This window comes from Mus caroli, unplaced genomic scaffold, assembly GCF_978045245.1.
Source record: "Mus caroli unplaced genomic scaffold, Mus_caroli_1 scaffold_10, whole genome shotgun sequence".
NCBI lineage: Eukaryota > Metazoa > Chordata > Mammalia > Rodentia > Muridae > Mus > Mus caroli.
In genome coordinates this window covers 16,292,473-16,316,613 of record NW_028227265.1, presented here as the reverse complement: position 1 = coordinate 16,316,613, position 24,141 = coordinate 16,292,473, and the positions used below count along the sequence as shown (strand labels likewise).

Sequence of the window (24,141 nt, the reverse complement as noted above, 5' to 3'; positions counted from 1 at the left end):
TTCTGTTGCTGTGATAAAAAGCAACCATGAAACGAGAAGGATTAATTTTTTTTTTTTTGCACCTCCAGATCTCAGCCCATCACTGAGAAAAGTCAGAAGCATTGAAGGAATGCTGTCTGTCAGCTTGCTCACTGGTTCGCTTTCACACATGCTCTGCTAGCTTTCTATGTAGCCCAGGCCCACCTGCTCAGGAAATGGCTTGACCCACAGCGAGCTGGGCCTTTTGCAAAAAAATTGTCCACAGGCCAACCTGATTAAAGACAAATACTCCACTGAGGTCCTCTTCAGGTGATGCCAGGCTGTGTCAAGTTGACTGTTAATGCTAACTAGGACAAGTGGGAATGGCCACTATACAAGGAATGCAGCCATTTTGGGGAGTTTGATGCAGCTGCTAAGTGGCAAAATGCTTCAGCCTGTGCTGTTGGTCTAATGCACACTTTGCCAGCAACATGACTAAACCAAAACAGAGTTAGCAGTGTGTGTGTAGAGGTCAAGGAGGCGAAGAGAAAAGGGCACAGAGTCCAGATTCTCAACAGCCTGATTCGAATCTGATTCAGCTTCTTGCCTGCCCTTTGGCCAGGTAAGGACGTGCAGCAGTTGGATTTAATTGTTGTCGTGTCGAGTCCCAGGTTGTTAACTCTGAAACGGAGCACTGTTGGAGAAATGAGGCTGGCTAGGAACCTAGAAAACACAGAGCTGAATGATAAATGTGTTAAATAGATGCTGCCGTTAGCTGTTGTTTTCTCTTAGTGAGTGATGTCTTATTTTACATGGCTCTGATACCAAACAATCATAAGGTCCAGATAGCTCTTGTATGCTGCTATTTCTAAGTAGTTTAACTATTTAGTTGGTGTTTTGGTGTGGATATGCATGTGTGTGTGTGTGTGTGTGTGTGTGTGTGTTGTCTGAGTTTCTTTCCATCATTTTCCTTAAGGTAAGGTCTCTTCCTGAACCTAGAGCTAACCAGGTTCAGCTATACTGTCACGCTTGTAAACTACAGGGATCCTCCTGTCTCTGCCTCCCCAGCACTGAAATTCACCTAACTGTTTATGTAGGCGGTGAGGATTGAACTCAGGAAATTGAGAGGAAAGCCCTTTGTGTACAGAGACGTGGCTTTAACCCTATATGTGCTCATACATTCAGCTTTCTTTGATGAAATTATAAGGCAGTGCCACGAAAAGGAAGATTTATTTTGGATTGTAGGAGAGTTGAACATGACGTAGAATTGTTTGTTGTTGTTATCTTGATAGTTTGAAGTTATTTGAAGATTGAGTAGATGTAGGTATTTTTTGCTATAATATTAACAAGGTCCGGATGTTGTGTTCTTTCTGTCTTTGCTTGTCTCTCTGACTCTGTTTTTCTCTGTCTGTGTCTGTCTCTGCCTCTCTCTCTCTCTCTCTCTCTCTCTCTCTCTCTCTCTCTCAACAAAAAAATTTTGATAGTGCTAAGTGCCAAACCCGAGGCTGGCATGTAGTAGGAAATAATTCTACCAGTGAGCTACATTCCCATCCCCTGTTTGTTCTGTTTGTTTTAAGGCAGGGTCGCTTGATATAACCCAAGCCTGCTTCAACTTGATGTCTTTCTGCCCTGTCCTACCTCTTAAGTCCAGCGTTTCAAGCATGCCCCACAAAGCCCATATTTTCTTTGCCATCTAAAGGGAACACCCAGCTCATAGACTTCTATTGTCAGTGATAAGTAGCCATGCTAAGAAATAATGATTGAAATAGTTGCATTTTTTAGTTTTAAGAGAGTTGTGCTCTGTGAGAAAAGTTTAGTGAACTTCTACAGATTTCCCAGAGGGCCTAAAGAAGCTTGTCAGAACGTCACTGGTACTGATAATGTCATAAAATAATGGCAAAGACATTGTCTTTGTCTTTAGGGAACTGTATCAGAAAATATGGAATGCTTGGATATTTTCTAGGTTGCACATTTGCTTCAAATTTGTATATGGGAGATTTTTTTTCATCCCCTACCTTGGTTACTGTTTTGCCTACCAAATTGAATGATTACAGTTCCCTGTTTACACTGAAAGGTGATTTGACCTGCTATTTAAAATGTAAAACAAACTGTCCAAGCATCTTTAACAGACTGAACAAGGGGGAGAGTAATTGAAAGTGGGCAGAGCAAGCAATTAATTCCACGGCTCATCAAATCACTAAATCCCCCTGGTCTACTGCTATAATTTTATGATTTAGAAACAAAATCCACAATATATTCAAAAAGTTTCCTTTTCTAAAGTAAGCACATAAGACCCCATCTGGTCTTCCAGCATAATTAATATATTGACAATTAAATCAATTGCTTAGACTTATGCGGTAGTCTCACAAGTTACTTAATAATTTAAAAAAATCACTTTACTGAATGTAGTGGTATGTGCCTGCACTCTCAGAGCTTTGGAGGGTGAGACAAGAGAATTGTGAATTCCGTGGCCTGCCTGGTCTATGTAGTAAGTTCAAGGCTACAGAGTGAGACACTGTCTCAATAAACAAACAAACAAACAAACAAATAAAACAACAGAAACTTATTATAAGCTTTCTCTATCTTAAGCAGTGTGCAACATGCTATGAATACATAAGGGAACAAGACAAGGTATCTTTCCTTATAGCCTGCTAGTGTATGTGAGGTTACTTCCAGTCAAGTGCTACCCTCTTGCCCTGAAGTTGATACACAAGCTACAGGCAGGCTTCAAGAATGAGAGGGCTAGTTGCACTGAATACTGATAATAGTTAGGATTTAATAGATGGATACCAATGACTAAACTATTCATCTTTGGAGAGATGAATGGACCTGCTTTTTCATCTTCTCGTGACCCCCCTTTTCCATTCCTTGGTTGAAAATGAGCAGTATTTCCATGCCTTATTATCCAAGATATTTTTTAAAAGAAGCTTTTTTTTTATTGATTCAAAAGAATGACAGCCAAATGAGAATAATAATCAAATTATGAACTCAATCATTTAGCATTCAACAAGTTATACATACATATATGCACAGGGAAGTTAAAAATGGGGTCCTTTGGCTATTGGGTGGCTGATATCATTTGCCCTTTTTCCTAAGAAAAACTAGTTTTCTATTTGATTGATGGATACCAATGACTAAACTATTCAGCTTCGGCAAGTGGGGACTGTTACCATTGCAGGTCTCCTGGATTCCTGGGAGAATCAACTGAGCCAATATATGACATGCTTAGAAGCTAGGCTTGCAGGTACTAAGTGTATCAGTGTATGAGGTATCAGTGTTGTGTTGTCGTGCACAACCAAAAGCATCTGTAGCATGAAGGGACTGCAACCCTCTCCTGGGGCTTTCTCCTGTCATTCTACACTTCACTTGAAGATAGGGTTTTGGAGGGTACTGGGAGAAGACAGAACTATGTATGGGCTTTCTTCACTAAATCCCAGACATTGCTTCTATATTTTCAGAGCTTAAACAAGGTGACTTGTGTTCAGGGAGGATGTCACTGGGGATTTGGATGTGGGCTAGAATGGAATCTTATGGAAGATGAATATATGGGAAGTCTCCATTATCTAGAGAGAGAGAGAGAGAGAGAGCTATCTTTGAGTGGGAAGAGAAAAGCAGTATCCCAGTCTGGACCTTAAGACAGGCTCCAGCATAATCCACATCCTTGACACTTGACCAATGAGAAAGCTTCCCAGAATCCTTTGATGAGAGTACTGCTCAGTATTACTTAGAGGCCACACAAGCCATAGAGTGAAACTGGTCTCTGCGTAAAAACCTGAGTCCAACGTCCCACAGGCAGGGTTGTTGCTGTCTTTCACAGATCTAGGAGTCCTCTGTGCTCAAAGGCAGAAGACATCCATAGGCAGATTCATCCAGTGACAGCGTAGACCCCAGTAGAACAAGGAGATCGCAGCATTGAAACATTCCCTTACACGCATGCAGTTGGAAACATCGGTGGTCACTCTGGTGCCACAATGACCATCCTCATCAATAGCTGGCATGATAAGTTTTGTAAGAAAGACCCCGTGTAGGGAGCCTAAGACTTTTCCAGAACACTGACCTAAGAGAGGCAGCTATGGGGACTGTGAATGAGTTCACACACATCATTAAGATTTTCCAGTCTTCACACAACAGCTTACTTGGGAATAAGGAGCAAAACAAAAAGGCATAGACTAGAGAGAGGCAGCCATGAAATGGGCCTTAAACTTTGCAGGCACTTTCTCCCAGTGAACCCGGGTTTAATAGACCTTTGTGCTAGGAAACCGTGGACTCAAATTGGTTTGTTTTTTTAAATGGGGCTGTGGGTTCCCCAAGTCCTTACCATGGGTTGTTATTGGCAAGAATTGTCTCAGAACCTTTGGAATAACTGCATTTTTCTTGCTTTAGTTGGATTAAACTTGATCAGGAAACTAGAAAGGGATCGTCTGTGGGGAGGGAGAAAAAAAATATCTGAAGAGAGGAGGAAAGTATACCTTTGGTAATATGAATCAGGGAAGGGGAATAATGAATGGAGCTTTAACTGGGTAGAGGGATAGACTGGGAGGGAAGTAGGGAGATGGGGAGGAGATAACTTACACTAAAAATATCTAGACAAGCCAAGTGGAAACCTATTATTTTATAAGTCTCATATATATGAACATTTATATTCATATTAAAGAGTATACTAGAGTTACTATACATAGGGGCAGATTCTCCTCCAAGAAGCCATAGGTTGTAAGCTTAAAAGCCCAGTGCCAGATATGGGATACTTTCCCTCAGGTTGTTGGTCCTAGAGAACTCCAAACAACCTGAGATATTGCTATTGTCCTTGGTTGCCAGAGCTTGTTGGAAAGACCCTATTCACAGTAGTGCCACATACTTTGGTTGCAGGACATGGAAAAATCAAGTTGGTACTGATCAAGCAGCTCCCTCCCTGTTGTCCAACTTGGATAGAACTGGAAGATGCTATGTAGTTATCTTGGGGAGAGGACTCACCAGCAGTCTTACCCAGATAAGAATCTTGTGCAGTAAAAGAAGTAATTAGATATGCACTCACTGATAAGTGGATATTAGCCCCCAAAACTTAGAATACCCAAGATACAATTTGCAAAACACAAGAAAATCAAGAAGAGGGAAGACCAATGTGTGGATACTTCATTCCTCCTTAGAATAGGGAACAAAATACCCATGAAAGGAGTTACAGAGACAAAGTTTGGAGCTAAGACGAAAGGATGACTATCCAGAGACTGCCCCACCTGGGGATCCATTCCATAATCAGCCACCAACCCAGACACTATTGCATATGCCAGCGAGATTTTCATGAAGGGACCCTGGTATAGCTGTCTCCTATGAGGCTATGCCAGTGCCTGGCAAATACAGAAGTGGATGCTCACAGTCATCTACAGGATGGAACACAGGGGCCCCAATGGAGAAGCTAGAGAAAGCACTCAAGGAGCTGAAGGGGTCTGCAACCCTATAGATGGAACAACAATATGAACTAACCAGTACCCCCTGAGCTCATGTCTCTAGCTGCATATGTAGCAGAAGATGGCCTAGTTGGCCATCACTGAGAAGAGAGGCCCCTTGGTATTGCAAACTTTATATACCCCCAGTACAGGGGAATTCCAGGGCCAAGAAGTGGGAGTAGGTGGGTAGGGGAGCAGGGCTGTGGGAGGGTATAGGGAACTTTCGGGATGGCATTTGAAATGCAAATAAAGAAAATATCTAATTAAAAAAAAGAAAGAAAGAAAAAAAAAAAGAATCTTGTGTAGTTAGAGGCATGACCAGATTGAAAAGATGTGCCCATGGGCGCAATAGTGACATGAATATTATGCAATACCAACTTCTTCCTTATTGGTCCATTTTATAGGAGCAAACATTCATGGAGCTAAAAATCTAGGTAAGAAGATGGTTGCGCGCTCATTAGCCCCAGGGATGACCATACTACTATTATCTTGCTGAATGTACATCATAGCTCTCTACCTATAAGTTAGTGAAGTTCTCAAAACTCAGCAGACAGTTTCTCTGTGCAGTGGATAGCAGTTAATGCAGAAATTCACAGCTGCTTAGAAATGCAGAGAAGAGATATCTGTGGGCTGCACAGCTATATGTGAGACATCTGCATCATACTCCTTCCCTCAAGATTTAGCAACCAATGCAAGAAGGTCAGAGAGGACTGGGGTGCTATCGTGTATTCCCAACACGATAGAACCACTATTCTCATGAGCTCACATAAACCTGATTGCCTGTACAAGACTTGCACAAGCTCAAGCCAGTCAGCATTTCAGCTTGGAAGGGAACAGCCTCAGGAATTCCCATTTCTAGCTCAGGAGCTGTGAACAATAGATGACTTCTGGAGAAAGGAAAATCGAAAATCTTTCCTGTTGATTATGCTTCATTGGACTGTCCCAAATTCATGAGTATGTGAGCAGCACATGTTGGATTTGGACTACTAAAAAAAAAAAATATAGAATTGGTATGAGTAGTGAACTTGGAGGAGTTAGAAGAGAGTATGGAGAAGTAGGGTTAAAATATCTTATGTGTGTGTATGGAATTCTCAAAAAAATACAAATATTGCATTAATTTTCTAACACCAGAAATTTTTATTTCCTTTTCCACAGCAGATGTTTGACAGTTCTGTAGAGTCTTACTGTTTATATGCAGAGCTGATAATGGTCCCTTTGAAGCATCTAAAGATGTTTTCCTATATGTAGACCCAGTACCCAAAGTTCCACACAAAGGCAAATGATCCTCCAACAGAGATTCAAGTTGGAATCATTTTGTTTCCTGCAATATGACCACTGCTTCGAGAACAACGATTGTCAATCAGGGATCATTTATTTTTCTTTTATCCCCAAATTACTAGTCATTGATTTTGTACAGTACACTTCCTTCTCATAACTTTCCCCGAGGGAATAAGTGGAAGACCATAGGATCTTAGAACTTCCAAAGAACTTTAGAAAGATTCTGATTTAATTGTGTGCATGTGTGTTTATAGGTAAGTGTTCGTATGCATGTATATACCTATTCCTTGAAAGCCAGAAGACAAGCTCAGGTGTCTTCCCATAGGTGGTGTCCACCTTTTGGTTTTTGATAGTGTATCTCACTGACCTAGAACTGGTTGTGAAGCTAAAACTGGCTGATCAGCCACCCCTAGAGATCTCTCTGTACCTAGCACTGGGGTTTTCTAATACGTGCAACAAACCTGCCTTTTTTAAAACATGGGACTGGGAATTGAATTCAGGTCTTTCTGCTTGGGCAAACAGTTTACTGACCGAGCTCTCTCTCCAGCCCTATCTTATTTATGGTTTAGTGTTATATCTAGACTGTGACTAGGATGGTTAGTAACTGCTTGGTTTTTTTTTTTCCTTTTACTATTTGCTGTCACCATTTACTATTGAGGGGTACACCTTTCTGATTCCAGTCCAGAACACAAATTGGGGTGAAAGTTTAGAGGAAGCCTAAAAATATATCTAGCACACTTCTAGCTTCAACATGAGGCATATCATAATCAACCTACCTTCTTTAAGATATCCATTCCAGAAGGAAAACACCTGAAGAGGTTGATCCCACATCTGTTCCCACTCAAAGCATTGTGAACAGGGTTGTTTGTCTTTGCTGTGCATTTGAATTTGTTGTGGTTGGCACACCTGGGAAGAAGGAACCTTAATTAAAAATTGCCACCATCAAGACTGAACTGTAGACATGTCCATCGGGGTGTTTTCTTGACAGTTAATTGACAAAGGAAGGCCCAGTACACTTAGGCTAATACCATCTGTACTGCCTGTTTTTGTGTGTCAACTCGACACACAATGAGATGAGAGGCATCACACAGAAAGGAGCCTCAGTTGAGTAAATGCCTCCATGAGATCCAGCTGTAGGGCATTTTCTCAATTAGTGATCAAGGGGAAAGGATCCAGCCTATGGTGGGTGGTGCCATCCCTGAGCTGGTAGTCCTGAATCCTGTGAGAAAAAGCAAGCTGAGCAAGCTACATGAAGCAAGTCAGTAAGCAGCACCGCTCTATGGTCTCTGCATCAGCGCCTACCTCCAGGTTCCAGCCCTGCTTGAGTTCTTGTCCCGACTTCCTCCAATGATGGACTGTGATCTGGAAGTGTAAGATTAATTAACCCTTTCTTCCCCAGCTTGTGTTTTTGGTTATGGTTTTTCATCACAGCAAGAGAAACCCTAAGCCACCATCCCTGAGAAGACATAAAAAAAAAACATCTGGATATAGATGGGGAGCAAGCCAGTAAGAAGTGTTTTTCCTTCATCTCTGCTTCAGCTCCTGCCTTGAGTCCCTGCCTTGGTTTCCCTTCATGACATGCTGTAACTTATAAGCCAAACAAATGGTTTCCTCCCCAACTTGTTTAGAGTCCTGGGGCTTATCACAGCAACAGGAAGCAAACTTAACAGGATTCCTAAATAAATGATCTTGAGTTACCAAATAGAGCATTTATCCACATTTTAGAGCCTGCTGAACTGGGAGGAAAGAATGCAGTTTCCTTCCGAAGAGGGAAATTAACTTGATTGATAGATTTCCAGACAGCCAACTTGTCTGTAGAAAGGGAAGTGCTTCCAGTTGAGAATTCCCAGGTTTTATTGGACTTGTGTAGAAGGAGATGCTGGTGATGCAGGAGGTGAATGTCTGCTACAGAATGGGTATTTTGCAATGACTTCCTTCACAGTGTGTTCATTTGAAGAATAAAGAGGTCTTTATGGTTACTGGGGGTTTAATGAGGATCACAATGGCCCGCAGACACTTACGGCAGCATTTAAATAACCCATAACCTCTGTGTTTATCATGAGGGGGAACCTGCAAATTTTTAGGAATTACAAACATTTCTGCTATAAAACGTTGCCATTTCCACAGCCTTTCCCAATGATTCCCTTCTTGCTATATTGCAAGGTATAAATGGCAGGATGTGTGTTGCTATGGAAACGACCTCCTGTCTATCTGTTACTCAAACACATGAAAGATAAGGCAAGCGATTATGCTTTCCCAGCAGATAGCTTGGTGAAGGTTCCTTCCCCTTCCCCCCAAGTATCCCCCCTCCCCCCAAATATCTTCCCTTTTTAACCATTTGAACCAAATGAAATTTTGAGGTAGTGTTGGAAGGGAAATGATGAGCTAATTTAAGACACCAATGTTTTCTAGAAACATAAAGAATGAGGTGGAAATGAAAGGTCAGAGATGTGACTGATGCTACTGTCCATAAGCTTCTTAAACCATTGGCCTCTCCTATGCCATGGAACATTAGCTTGCATGCATATCAGAGTCAGCTGCAGGACCTGATTGGCTGCTCTACCATGTGTTCCCCTTCCAGCCCCTGATTGGCTGCTCTACCTTGTGTTCCCCTTCGAGCCTGTAGGTCTGAGGATTCCTGTTTTTCCTAAATCCCATGGGATGCTAAGACTTTTGGTCTAAATACAAAACTTGAGAACTACTCTTCCCAGTTTGTTGAAAGCATTTTACTGTTTAAAAAGAATACACATATAGCCAGTGACATAGCACATCTAGAAAGGGCCAACATGCCTGAGGATATGAGTTTGATCCTTGGGACTTTCTTTTTTTTTTTTTTGAATTAATTTTTTTTATTAGGTATTTTCCTCATTTATATTTCCAATGCTATCCAAAAAGTCCCCAATACACTCCCCCCACTCCCCTACCCACCCACTCCTACTTTTTGGCCCTGGCGTTCCCCTATACTGGGGCATATAAAGTTTGCAAGTCCAATGGGCCTCTCTTTCCAGTGATGGCCGACTAGGCCATCTTTTGATACATATGCAGCTAGAGTCAAGAGCTCTGGGGTACTGGTTAGTTCAAGACTTCAGGTGATCTATCCTTGGGACTTTCTGATGGAAAGCAGAACTGACTCCTTGAAGTTGACACATGCTCACATACACATGCACACAAACACACAATGAGTAAATCAATAAATAAATGTAAAAAGGATCTATACCACACTCTTTAACTACTTCCAGCTCCAGGTTAGTGGTGTGAGATGTCTTTTTCACTGTGCCACCTTCACTTCTATGTGTCTGGAGAACTTACCATTCCAGCTTAAAAACACTGTACATGCTAATCAGTAACTGTCTAGTCTCTGCTTCTTTGGCAGCCACCTCTCATCTCTCCATCCATTACTACTATTTTGACATACTGTAAAAACCTCATAAAATAGACTCATATGATATAAAACTGGCTTATTTCACTTGGCACACAATCTTCAAGTCATGTACACTATGGAAGAGATAGACAGACAGCTAGATAGATAGCTGATAGCTGATAGGTAATAGACAGCTAATAGATGATGATGACTGATACATGATAGATGGTTGATAAATAAACATATAGATAGATAATTGAGAAACAGATATATAGATAGGTAGATATGAAACATATGTTTGTTTCTGCCTTTTGACTATTCTAAGCAAAGCTGCCATGAACATGATTGTATAAATATCCATCTGAGAATTTTTTAGGGAAAATAATCAGCATTGGATTTTTTATTCTAAACATTTCACCTGCATGATTATACTCCACTTTAGAAAAAGGTATGCTGTTAATATTATATGCATTTTAAAAAGAAGCAAGCTGAGACAATTCACCTTGCTTTCCTAAGGTCACACAGTTGGTGAACAGCCTAATTTTCAGTGGAGGCAAGCTGGCTCCAGGCTCAGGCACCCAGCACACTCCACTGCTTTCTCTACCCCAATGAAGTATTTTCTTAGTCACATAACACACTTCTTGCTCATAAAAATACTAAATTTCTACAATAAGGGTAAAGGTAAGTACCTTTAAAAGTATATGACTCATATAAAATTAAAGAATCAAATGTATGAGTATTTAAAAGGTCATACAAACAAGTCTACCTAGGTTAATTATATTTTTATTTTATTTAATTTCTGGAACAAAGTAGGCTAAGTCATTTCTGAAGTATGTCATTTGAAGGTCAAACATATTTTCAATTGCCTGAAGACCTCTACTCTGAGCAGTAGAAACGACAGTCTTACAGTTGAATGAGTTGTCCTTTGAATGGCTAAGATAGCTGGACTGGCCCCTTGTCATATATTCAGCTCTCTGGCTAATTAAAGCAAACCATCCATTGAGAAATTCTAGCAGAGGAATCTACATCCAGTTAAATTAAATTAGCATGCTGCATGAATCGCAGGCTATGACTGGCATGGAAGAACCCAACAGAGAACATAGGATGCAGGCAAGCAATGCAAGTGGCTAAGGGAGCCTTGGAGATCTGCTTAAAGGGCTGGGTCGCATCTATTTCAGAAAAGCCCTTTGCTCTGCTGTGGATTGCCTACTTCCTGTCTAAGAAACACATGGCTTAGTGCACTGGGCACTGTGTGTCAAGTTCCAGAATCGATGGAGAAGGTGGATTACAGGGGCCTAAGGAGATTTCTTATATTGGTAGCCAAGAGCTGCTGTGAATTGCTGAGTGCAACAGCCATATCATGTCCAAAAATTGGCATCCCATAGCCCTTCTCCCCAGGTGCCAGATCTTATATTCTGTCTGCCCCTGACCTGCCTTCTAGGACACTCCCTGAGAATTTCAGTGTGGATGGGGGAGGAGCCCCCAAATTCGTTCCTTCATTGGAAGTACTATTTTTTGATGGTTGCTGATGGAGGCAGAGTCACTCTCCTACAGGGACAGGATTGCTGGTAGGTTGTTCGTGCTCCAGTGAATAGCCACATACCCGTGAGCAGTTAGGCAGCACTAGTTGGACTCAGGGGGTTATTAATAACAATTAAAAAAGGATATGAAATTGGAAAGGAAATGGGGTGAAGACACTAGAGGGGACTGGAGGGAGGTGGTATTGAATGGATATTATCAACATATATAGTATAGATGTATGAAACTTTTGAAGAATGAAAATATTATTTCAAAAGGGTAGGAGTGCCACCCACTAGGGATATTTTTGATGTATTTTAAAAGGTACATGTTTTTACTCTGGAAATTGTCCTCTGGTTATCATGGAGTTTCATATTAGTCTATGGAAGGAAACAGGCTTGTCCATTCCCCAGGCATTATCTTGGGTCACACATGCGAGTCCTTCTGTTTGTCAGCCTTGTGCTATGAGAAAACCAGAGGATCATTACTGCATCGATCTGCTTCCTGAGGAAATCCAACCTCTAAGTAGAAGGAACTAAACTGAAGAGAAGATAGACTCTCTAAGAAAGGCACTTCTTAGGCTGGCTTAGTGATTAAGAATGCTTGCTGCTCATCCAGCACCCTCATCAGGTGGACCATAACTGCCTGTAACTCCAGCCCCAGGCTGCCTGATGCCCTCTTCTGGCCTCTCTGTGTACCAACATTCACATGCACACATATGCAGCTATGCACAGAGGCACATAAATAAAAACAAGATCTTTAGAAAAGGCACTACACTCTGATGTAACTTGGATGGGAAGAAGATACACAAAGTCTTAGGAATTCATTCAGAAGGATTTATTTTATATGATCAATGGCATCATGGAACATGGCAACCTTGCAAATACATGTGTTCTTGACTCTAGGCTAAGCATACATGGTCTCCAGTCTTATGTTCTATAACCTAAATGCTGTCAGCTCCTCAAATGACCTAACTTTGCTTATCTGTTGCCTTGGATGAGTTGTGCTTTCTGAGTGTCTCCCAAGGGAGACCTAAACAGGCATCTGTTCATTCCAGTTAGAGCATCAAAGAACTGGTCCAGCCCAGGGCTAGCTGCATGAACCAGCAAGTTGATTGGCATTCCTCACAGTAGTATGGAGAATGTGTGGCATGGATGGTTTGAAGGCAGCTGTGTCCACAAATGTCCCACCCCAGCATGGGTGAGGACTCACAGAAACTTCACTCCTGGTGTGCCTTGAACAGATTGCAAACAGTGTGGCTAATCAGAAAGACTCCTATTTTCATCAAATGTTCCTGCATATACAACCTTGGGGAAGGGTCTTGTGTACTTTGTAAGCTTCAAGATAGTCCTGCCTTAATAGATTTTGCTCACTTTCGGACCTTACAAGTCTTTATCCTTCTTCAGGAATGAATGCTTTTGTTCAGAGGAAACAACTACACAACAGGAAGATTCTACCTAGCATCTGTCTAGCAGAAGGTATTTCCCCATCAATTAACATCAATATAACCTGACTAGGTCTTTTTGTTTAAAAGTGTGTGTGTGTGTGTGTGTGTGTGTGTGTGGTGTATATGAATGAGAGCACATACACATGTGTATACAGGTTCATATGCATGTGCCTCTCTGTGTATGCGTGTGTGTGTGTGTGTGTGTGTGTGTGTGTGGTGTATATGAATGAGAGCACATACACATGTGTATACAGGTGCATATGCATGTGCCTCTCTGTGTATGTGTGTGCATATGTGCATGTGTGTGTATGTGTGTATGTATGATATATGGTGTGTGGGTGTTACATCAGAAGATGTTGTATCTCTCAGAGCTGGAGTTACTAGCATCTTCAGGATGCTTAGCTTGCGTCCTGAGACCTGAACTCAGGTCCTCATGACTGCACAATTGCTTTTAACATTTGACCCATCTCTCAAGCCCCTCTGAATTCTTTTAGATGAACACCTAAGATTGCTGTTTAACAAATTTATTAAAAATAAGTTATTAAATACCAAAGGACTTACATGCCAGTGTTTCCTTGTACACTAAACCTCATATTTCTATATTACAGGTTAATGATGACCATTGACATTGAAAAGGACAAACTAAAGGTGAGTGTGTACCTTGATAGTGTTAAACCACTTTATTTGTTATTTCTGCCTTGAGTCAAGCATTTATTTTTCATACTAATTATTTCGTATAGAACAATTTTTAAGGGTTTCTCTTGCATTTTGATACAACATTGAATCTGGGATATATCCTGGTGGAGTGTAATCCTGTTCCTACAGCTTTGAGCATCCTCCTTCTTTAGCTTGTGCCTGTTTCTTCAAACTCTTTCATTTCTAGACCAGTCTTTTATTATCTTCAGTTGCATGACTCTCTTCAAAGACTGCCTTTCCTGGTACCTCTTTCCCTTTAGTAGAGTGTTCATGGTATCTCTGATGATCCAGATATTGCAGTGATTTTTCAACCTCCCTAATTCTACAACTCCTTAATACAGTTCCTCATGTTGTGGTGACCCCCAAGGATACAATTATTTACATTGCTACTTCATAGCTGTAATTTTGCTACTGTTATTAACCATAATGTAAATTTCTGTTATGCAGGATATCTGATATGTGACCCCCTATAGAAGGGCCATTTGACCTCCAAAGGGGTCTCAACCCACAGGTTAAGAACCACTGTGATATCACACATGAAGTCCATGCCTCATTTACAAAGCTACATTCTGCTGTGTTGTCTTTTCTCAGAGATATTAATGGTTTCTTGAAGATATGACTGCAAACATTTGGTTCTTTAAAGTCAAAGATTGTGCCCAGATACTCAGTGTTCTACTTTCTTTTTTTTTTTTTTTTTTCACCTTACACTTTTTTTTTAATTAGGTAATTTCCTCAATTACATTTCCAATGCTATCCAAAAAGTCCCCAATACACTCCCCCCCCCCCCAGTTCCCCACCCATCCACCCCCACCCCTTGGCCCTGGCATTCCCCTGTACTGGGGCATATAAAGTTGGCAAGTCCAATGGGCCTCTCTTTCCAGTGGTGGCCGACTAGGCCATCTTTTGATACAAATGCAGCTAGAGACAAGAGCTCTGGGGTACTGGTTAGTTCATAATAATGATCTACCTATGGGGTTGCAGTTCCCTTTAGCTCCTTGGGTTCTTTCTCTAGCTCCTCCATTGGGGGCCCTGTGATCCATCCAATAGCTGACTGTGAGCATCCACTTCTTTGTTTGCTAGGCCCCCGCATTGTCTCACAAGAGACAGCTATATCTGAGTCCTTTCAGCAAAATCTTGCTAGTGTATGCAATGGTGTCAGCGTTTGGAAGCTGATTATGGGATGGATCCCTGGAATCCCTGGATATAGTGTTCTACTTTCTATCAGCCAGTATTTTCAATTGCTTACAGGACTAAGATATACTGGGTCACTTATATAAACTCAGGATTTATTGGGAGAAAGTTGGGAGACTCAAAGGATCTGTGGTCTGAAGAACTGGGCTACGTCATCCACAGGACCAATAAGCCAGATTGTGCTAGGTCTCTTATAAGCCAGATCGTGCTATGTCTCTTACACACTAGCTGGAAAACATGGGCAGTCCTACTTATTTCTCTAAGCATGATTTTGGGTGGCAGATTCGTGCAGAGTTGGCCCCCTTTTGGCAAGTGCTAGCAGAGACTGGCTGCCTTGAGTCTGTCTGTATATCGTCTCATTACCTAAACAGGAGTCACTTAATGCTTTATACTGCAACACCCTTAAAGGCCCAAGTGTGCAGGACAGTTAGTGCCCATGGGGCCACATTTGAGCAATGGGCAACATGTTCCCCTATCCAGGTCTTAGGCATTCATTTCTGCCATCTACCTCATCCAATATCCCCAGGTAGTACTAGATGGGGTGTCCTGGCAGTCCATCATGGTGGTTAAGTAGTGCACACAGCTCTCCATTAATATTCTTTCCTTCCCATTTACAACTTTAAGCCACACCCCCACCCCCAGAATTACATCTCTCCAAAACTATGAGCTCAAAAATCCTTTTTTCTTCAGGAGGGCCTAAGGAAGCCCTGTTTGATTATTATTCCTCTTACATATATATTAGCTTACAAACTAAAGAATACCCTGTTTGTGTTCAAATGTTTCTCTGGTGGCTGGAGAGAGTTGGGTGAGGGCTTAAGAGAGCTCCCTCTTGTTTCATAGGACTTGGGTTTGGGCCACCGAATCCACATGATAGCTCAGAACATCTGTAACTCAGGTCCAGGAAAGATGTTGCCCCCTTCGGGCCTGTATGGGTTCCTGGATGCACATGATGCACACACACACACACACACACACACACACACACACACACACACACAGTTACTCTATTGATTGTAGTGCATACTATGAATTAATTTGAAGTCTAATTTAAGCTTACTTTTGATACACATAGGTTTATGCTGAGCCCTTAGAGTACTACTGTCTCTCTGGCCCAGGGATAATTGAAGCTGATTAGATTATGACTTTCAAATTTTGTAAGGTTTTGGGATATTTTGTCATGGAAATAATAATCATTGTCTTTGCTACACGTTTATTCATGCGTTTTACTCATACCATTGCCTGCTACTAAGGACAATCCGCATGAAGAGTTGGGGTGAGAGATGCTCTCAAATTTTGTTTATTTTGATGCTTTGCCTCCATTTTAATGATGAATACTTTATTAATTATTGAACTCTATGTTGATTATAAGTTCTTTCATTTTTTTTATAATTATGTGGTACAGCTACAGTTTGCCTGTATTACTTCTTATTTTTATTTTAAAGATTTATTTCATGTATGTGTGTGTGTGTGTGTGTGTGTGTCTGTATTTACCTGCTTTATAGTATATGTATTACATTCATGTCTGCAGAAAAGGGCATGAGCTGCTATGTGGGTTCTGGGAACCAAACTTGTATCCTCTTTAAAAACAGTAAGTGATCTTGATCATTGATCCAAGTTTCTATTCTCAGGGGATTCACTCTATAGGCTAGTTACCAGTCCTATCATTTTAATGGTAATATTGATATCTGGGGTTTTTTTCTGACTGATTTTTGAGATTAATTTACCTATTTTATTTTTTATTAGTCTTTATCTGTGGACTTCTACTAATTATATTTCTGTGTGGTATTTGTTAGCACTTCATAAGCTTGTGGCTCGGTATATTTTATTAACTTTGGAGATGTTTCATTGCTTTTCCCTTCTCTCCTGGGACTACAGTTGCATGTACATCAGCCTCGTGTCCATGACCCATCTGTTTAAATTACTTTCATTATTTTAAATGCTGGTTTCTCTTTGTGCTTCATGCTTGGCCTTTCTTCTCATCTGTTCTGTTAAGTTATTTCTCTCATTGTGTCAAAACTACCCTCAGCTCTCCAGGTAAGAGCTGGTCTCAGTTTTTTGGCTGTATTTCTCCAAGTTTCATCTGACACTTTATTGAAGGCTTTTGCTTCCTGCCAAATTCTGTCCTGCCATTTAATGTTTCCAAAACTATCATTGTTTCAAGGTACATATTACATATTTGTACTGATTCTCTTTTCCATCTGTTTTATATATGGTTTTTCTTATTCTTCTTTTATGTCAGGTTTTGATTCATTTGAATTTTAAATGCTAGACCAGAGGTATGACATAAGTATTTCTATTTTAAGCAGATAACTAGCTACAAGTAGAACTCCTGACTCTAATGAGGAATTGTGTTCACTTCAAAGTAGCCATTTCAGTGTTGGTTGTAGGAGCTTTCTGGTGTGACTTTGTGTAGAGACATCAGGAACACCCCCCCACCACCACCACCCCCAAAAAAATCTGGAATAACTTACCAGGACACTTCCCAATCTCAGTGTTGGTCTTTTTCTCTTCTAATTTCATGTAACTGTGGAAATATCTGCTTTCCTGTTCTCTTTGCAACTTTTAGAGTTGCCAGGGTCTTGTCTGAAGAATAGAACCAAATACCAGGACCAAGTATCATGGCTTTTCTCTTTTCCTAGATGTTAGCTCCACTAATATCCAAGTGTCTTCGATGTATATGTGTGTGTGTGTGTGTGTGTGTGTGTGTGTGTGAGAGAGAGAGAGAGAGAGAGAGAGAGAGAGAGAGAGAGAGAATATGTATGAGATTGAGTGGGTATGTGCATGCCTGAGTATGTGAGTGTGTGTCTCCATGTGTGTATGCACGTGTGTGAATGTGTATGCATACGTTTGAGTGTATGTATGAATGTGAGGTCATTCACTCAAATGTCACCCAGTTTATATTAGTAACCCTCACGATGGAATTTGGTCTGATGTACTAGCCTGTTATTAACATCAGCTGAACTTCTGCTCTTGGATTTTAAATGCTAAAATTTTCCCTAAAATCTCACCCTCTTCCTCAGGCAGAATCCAGCTGAGCTGTGTGTTCTGGCTCAGATGCTTGCTGGATATTGACTCACAGATCAGCAAGGTGATGATATCTTCCATTTTGTTTGCTGGCAATTAAAGTGTTATTTGTTTAGAGGAAAAACATTTTTCTTCCAAATGTGGATGGTGAAGATAAAAGCCATTTATAATATGAACCATCAAAGCTGCAAAGCTAGGGAGCAGAAACAGCCTCATGAGATTGTCAGAAGATCTAAACAGATGAGTAATTATAAAAACCAGTAATATTTCCTTTTCATACACTATATTGACTTCTGTACAGAGAGAGTGATCTCACAGAACCAAGGGCATGATGACAATAAATAATAAATGGATAAAGAAACATAAAGACCCCACATGTATATGGATGTGAAGTCATTTAGGGTGAGTCTACTGAAAAACAGAGGCAGATCATGAATCCTTAAAGTAAATTGAAATTGAAGAAAATCATTGTTCTTGTTAAAGTTGTGGTGATGGGGAGGCTCAGCTACCTAGACCTGGTTCTTTTAGATTTTTTTTCATGCACATGCAAAGAAATGTGAACATAATGGCTTAATTCAAACAAGCAGAGGAGTGGAAGTCAAAGACCGTCTGCTGTTATATCCAGAACCCGAGTCAGTCAGGTACAAATCCTTCCCTACTGCAGTAAGAAGTTGATGCTAGTGCTTGAGAAATGTTGACATGGCAACTTCCAACCATCCAGACAGTGAAATTAGGAAGCAGTCTTTGCTTTGTGGATTCAGAGGAAGATGAAAGTCAGAGGCAATCAAGGTGGATACTCACAGAAGCAAAGACAAGCTTCAAAACTTGGTGGATTGATACCATTAATAATAGCTAGGAAAACAAGTCTGAAAGCCTGACAGCGACGAGTCCTGTCTTCAGAGCAGGATGCTCGCTTCTGCTTCCGCTTCTCCCATTACTCAGTTGTTGGGGCTTAGTATCTGTCAATTTGGGGACTGGCAGGGGATTCAGGAGACAATGAAACAGATGAATGGAGAGTAAGGAGTTTTATTTGTTCATTCGTTTGTTTGTTTTTAGAAGATTTAGTAACACCACAGACATCCAGAGAGGTGACAGCATTCTAGAGCTCTGAAGAGCTCTAGAGCTCTGAACTCAGGGCCCATGCCAGAACCCGGCAGCATGGTAGGGTCTCTAGAGAGAGAAATCAGAGTCCATGTGGAGTCTGTTGTTACAGCTTTCTGAGGATGGGAGAGGCCCACAGCAAAAACCTACAGCTAGGCCCTCTTATCTATCTATCTATCTATCTATCTATCTATCTATCTATCTATCTTTGATTCTTTGAGAATTTCATATAATATATTTTTGTCATATTTACCAACCACTTCTTCTCCTAATTCCTCCTAGAAACATCCCACCTACCTACCCCAGCTTCATGTCCTTTTATTTTTATTAGATATTTTCTTCATTTACAATTCAAATGCTATCCCAAAAACCCCTTATACCCTCCCCCTACCCTGCTCTCCAACCTAACCACTCTTGCTTCCTGGCTTTGGTATTCCCCTGTACTGGGGCATATAATCTTTGCAAGACCAAGGGCCTCTCCTTCCAATGATGGCCGATTAGGCCATCTTCTGCTACATATGCAGGTAAAGACACAAGTTCAGGGGATACTGGTTAGTTCAAATTGCTGTTCCTCCTATAGGGTTAGAGATCCCTTCAGCTCCTTGGGTACTTTCTCTAGCTTCTCCATTGGGGGCCCTGTGTTCCATCCAATAGATGACTCTGAGCATCCACTTCTGTATTTGCCAGGCACTGGCATAGCCTCACAAGAGTCAGCTATATCAGGGTCCTGTCAGCAAAATCTTGCTGGTGTATGCAATAGTGTCTGTGTTTGGTGGTTGATTATGGTATGAATCCCCAGATGGGGCAGTATCTGCATGGTCGTTCCTTCCTTCTCATCTCTAAAGTTTGTCTCTGTAACTCATGTCCTCTTTTTAAAACATATTTCTTCCTTTGACCTTATAATTATACGCATTTCCCCTTTCCTTTCCTCCCTCTAAGTCCTCCAATATACCCCTCCCTGATTTCCTTAAAATTAATAGCCTTCCCACCTATTAATAATTGCTGCATGCATATATACCTGCATATGATCTGCTCAGTCTGTATAATGTTATCCATATACATGTGCTCAGGGTTGATCAATTGGTACTGGATAATCAATTACTATGTTCTTCTCTGGAAAAAAACCTTTTCTCCCACGTTTAGCATCCCTTACCTTCTGCAGGACTGAGAACCAGTGAGCTTTCTGTGTCAGCACATCGATTGATATTGTCCTTGCTCAATTTACATTTAGGCAGCCATGTTGGCAAGACTTTACTGGTATAGCTTTTCTGATGGGTGACAGAGAAGAGAGTGAATTGTTTTGAAAATGTGGCTTTGATGTAAACTTACTTTCCAAGTGCCATATCCTGGCACAGGGAAGTCTATTAGGCAGTGGTTCACAGACAATGTGTCAGTGTGGTGCCTGTCAGTTTCTGTTGAAGAGGAGAAAAGGCAGCTGCATATATTTTATCCCGAGACTCTACTAGAGCCCGATCTTACAATCTTGCAGGATCATTTTCTACCTAAATGTTGATCATTATTGCCTAAAAATGTTGTAGGTTATAACAGATGGTTGTATGTATGCAGCCTTATGCAAAAATGATACACATACTTAATACATTTTATTTTATTTTTGATTTTCTAAATATTTCTTGTAGTTTGATTGCCAAATTATAAGCAGTGAACTTTGCAGATAACAGAGCTGTTGCAATATCAAAAGGCCGACCATGCCTTTTAAAGCCCATATTCCTTGAAAAAGTTAGCTTAAAATTGATGCATGGAACTTGTTTGTGAATGGGGTCTTATGTATTCCAGGCTAGCCTTGACTTCACTGTGTAGCCAAGGATGACCCCTCTACCTCCTGAGTGATGAGATTAGGGTTGTGCGTTGTCATTCAATTGTGATCATTCTAGGGTTTGAACTCAGGGCTTCCTGATATCTAGCCAAGGTTCTAACCTGAGCTATACTTCAGCCTACGCAGAAGCCAATCTTGTTCTTTGCTAATCACTCTGTGAGCCCTTTCCATGACCGAGCCACTTTAAGATGAAGCATGAGGTCTGGAGGAATACATATGGACATATGGCTCATTTCCATTCCCTTCAGGATTTGGTTCCCCAAATCTTGACTCCTTTAAAATACTTTATCTCCAGTCTCTGGCTGTTCCACCTGAGAGCCTGTGAAAAGCACAACTTTAGATGCTTTGTGCTGGCTTTTTTGCAGCTGACCCCATGCTGTTCAACAATCTGCAAATGCATTCCCAGAAAATGTAGGATGTTGGGCTCACCTCCAGTATTTTTCCCTTCTCTCCAGGTTCTTGGCTTCACATCTAATAACTGTCTTGATTGCTTTCTGATACCTGCCCAAATTTTTTTGTTGTTGTTGTTTTAATTTTGTTTTTGCATTTACCTTTTCTAGTGTTCTTGGTGTAGACTTGGGTCAGCTCTATGCTAATCTAATATACCCAGAAATAGAAATCTTCAGTTACTATATTTTTGGTCTAAGTATTAAAACCCTGAAAAAATTGGTCATGGTCAATATATAATAAAGTTCCCTTGAACCTAGAATGATTAAGTAAATGTCTGCCCATAGTCCAAATAAGAATTATTTATTGATCTAAAAATTCAAAATGAGTCTTTTGTTCCTTGAGATTCCAACACTCAGAATGCAGTTTGAAAGTATTTATATTTATTGAAACAATTCAATGTACCTTTAATTCAACTAAACTCTAAGATATAGGGACTGGAGAGATAGCTCTGTGGGAAAGAGCATTTGATGTTCTTTCAGAGCCCAGTGGTAAATGGAGCAGCTCCCAAGCACATGTGACTCCAGCTCCAGGGGATATGATGCCCTCTTCTCCAGGTACACCCGCAACATGCATGAAATACACACACACACACACACACACACACACACACACTGCTCTTTTTAAATCCACGAAATAGCATGTTCTTGTTGCAGAAAGTATTTTACATAATTAGCTCTTGTTGTAGCTGGCATTTATTGTACATAAGCACTTTAATCCACATTCTCATTAAATACAACTCATTAAGTATGCAAAAGATTACTGCTATTTATATATTTGAGACGAAGAAGCAAGAAAAAGGACAAAAGGATCCTGACGAAAGGCACCGGAGAAGCCAAAATTCCAACTCGAGTGTATTTTATTGCAAAGCCTATTGGTGTATGTGTTATGTACATTCTTGGATAAGTTTGCATCTTGTTAGATTTGGAGAGGAGATGTTGAGTACAAACTATAAGTAAATATAAATAGGGGTGCATATAGGCAGGTATCTATCCACTAAAAAAGAATGGTCATTTTCTGATATTGTTTGTGCCATCGACACCCAAGGACAAACGAAGCCAGTGCTTTCACCTCTTGTCATCAAGTTTGCTCAATCTGCCACAACCTTTTAATAGTTTGCAATCCCCAGTGGGAAAGCCAGCACAGAAGCTTCACCAGGAGCTACAGCTGTTCCCACATCCCGGCTTGTTAGCTCAATAATGCGGAAGGGGATATGAAGGCTGTGGGGCCCCCGTGATGATGATATTATTGGACTTTAGGATACTATTAACAATTTGCAATACAAATGACTTGTCTGCAGGAAGGGAATCGCACTGTAGTCATGCCCAATCAATGTAAGAATTTCAAAACAAGCGAACATGTGGGGAAGCACGGGTGGGGGTACCAAGAACTAAGCTTTCAGCTTGCCACCAGCCTGCCAGTCGGAGAGTTCAAAGTCAGAACACAAGTGGTTGTTAGCTGTATTGTAGAATTCTCCATCCCTATCACTGAAAATAGACAAAGATAAAGGAAAAAAATACTATCTTCCATGAACAGGGAAAAAGAGTATCTTTTGCTTCCATGCTTAGACTCCTGGTACCACTCCCTGAAGACCACATGCAGGGATGTACCTTTTGACATTGTGCCTTGATGTTGTCATCTACAACTGTCTGGAGCTCTATTCATAGCTATCCTGGGATCCACAAGGTGGGAGGACTGCAGTCTGGACATAGCTCATTGTAGACCAAAAAGTAGAACTTGCTCCTCACACAGTGAATGAAGGTTTGGGGTATATCTTCACAATATACTGTAATTTTAGTTTTTGATGTGTTAATTTTCATAGTGCTTATTTCACCCTCCTAATGGTGAATATGTAACAGAAATCCTGTCTGAAATAAGAGTTAAGTGTTTCTGAACAAAGGGAAGGGCTGAGTATATATATATATATATATATATATATATATATATATGTAACACTAACTCCAAGAGCACAGGCTCTGGTATAAATAGAGCTACACTTGGCCAATTGTTTTTTCCTTTCCTCTTTTGGAGCAATGGGTTTCCTTCCTTTGTTTCTTTAAGGGACAAAAGACTTAGGAACTTTTAAATTTATACTTTCACTTCACGTCTTACACCTATTAAGATTCAATTCTCTTTATGTTGGCCACAAAATGTAAAGGGTATTGAGAAAATGATTTACTGAAAGCAATTAAAATCAATCATTAAAACTAACCAGTATCCCTCTCTGAATCATATTAGTCTGCCGTCTGAAGACACTTATTCCTAATTTCTAGAATTAAAACAAAGTTTTGAACCCTAAATGGAAAGAACACACCATTATTTACTTAAATACTGACTATTTGTTTGGCTTTAATGTGCAGTTGTAAAAAAAAAAAAAAAAGAAAAAAATGTCATTTTGATAGCTGGGTATTTGGTTATTTTGTATCCCCAGTATAGTCTTTCTTAGGAGTTAGTTAAGTCAAGCTGAACGGAGACCCAAAGGGACCTCAGGCTCACCTTATCTGTGATGTGGCTCCTGTATGCTCAAATGTAGATCTCCACCTGTTCTCACTATTCTCAGATGGTTGTGCCTTCCAGTGGTGAACACAACACATTCCAATTGCTCTTCCGACTTTATTGATCACCAGGGCACAAGACTAAGGTCAGGTTTGTTGAGTAATTGAAAACTAACGTCCTCTGTTCTCATGATGAAAATGATCACTTCTACTTGACACAATTAAATCAACCCTAGTGACCAGATATGTGTTAGGTTGGTTGACTGACTTTAAAACAGAATAGAATGTAATGCAAGGGGGTGTGGAGTTGACAGACTCAGCAGAGGACTTGTAGTTCTTTCTCTTAGTCT

General features: G+C 40.6%; 1 long non-coding RNA gene across 2 annotated transcripts in view; it reads right to left on the bottom strand.

Annotated features, from left to right (window-relative positions):
* LOC115031768 (uncharacterized) overlaps positions 1-23,891 on the bottom strand; it is a 41,591-nt gene extending 17,700 nt beyond the window's left edge. For both annotated transcript variants that reach the window (XR_003837430.2, XR_015048594.1), the window contains exons 1-2: positions 23,793-23,891; positions 7,454-7,583 (exon numbers count right to left, since the gene is read on the bottom strand). This is a non-coding gene — a long non-coding RNA (uncharacterized LOC115031768). The remainder of the gene's footprint in view (positions 1-7,453; positions 7,584-23,792) is intronic.
* Between the last annotated feature and the right edge of the window lie 250 nt (positions 23,892-24,141).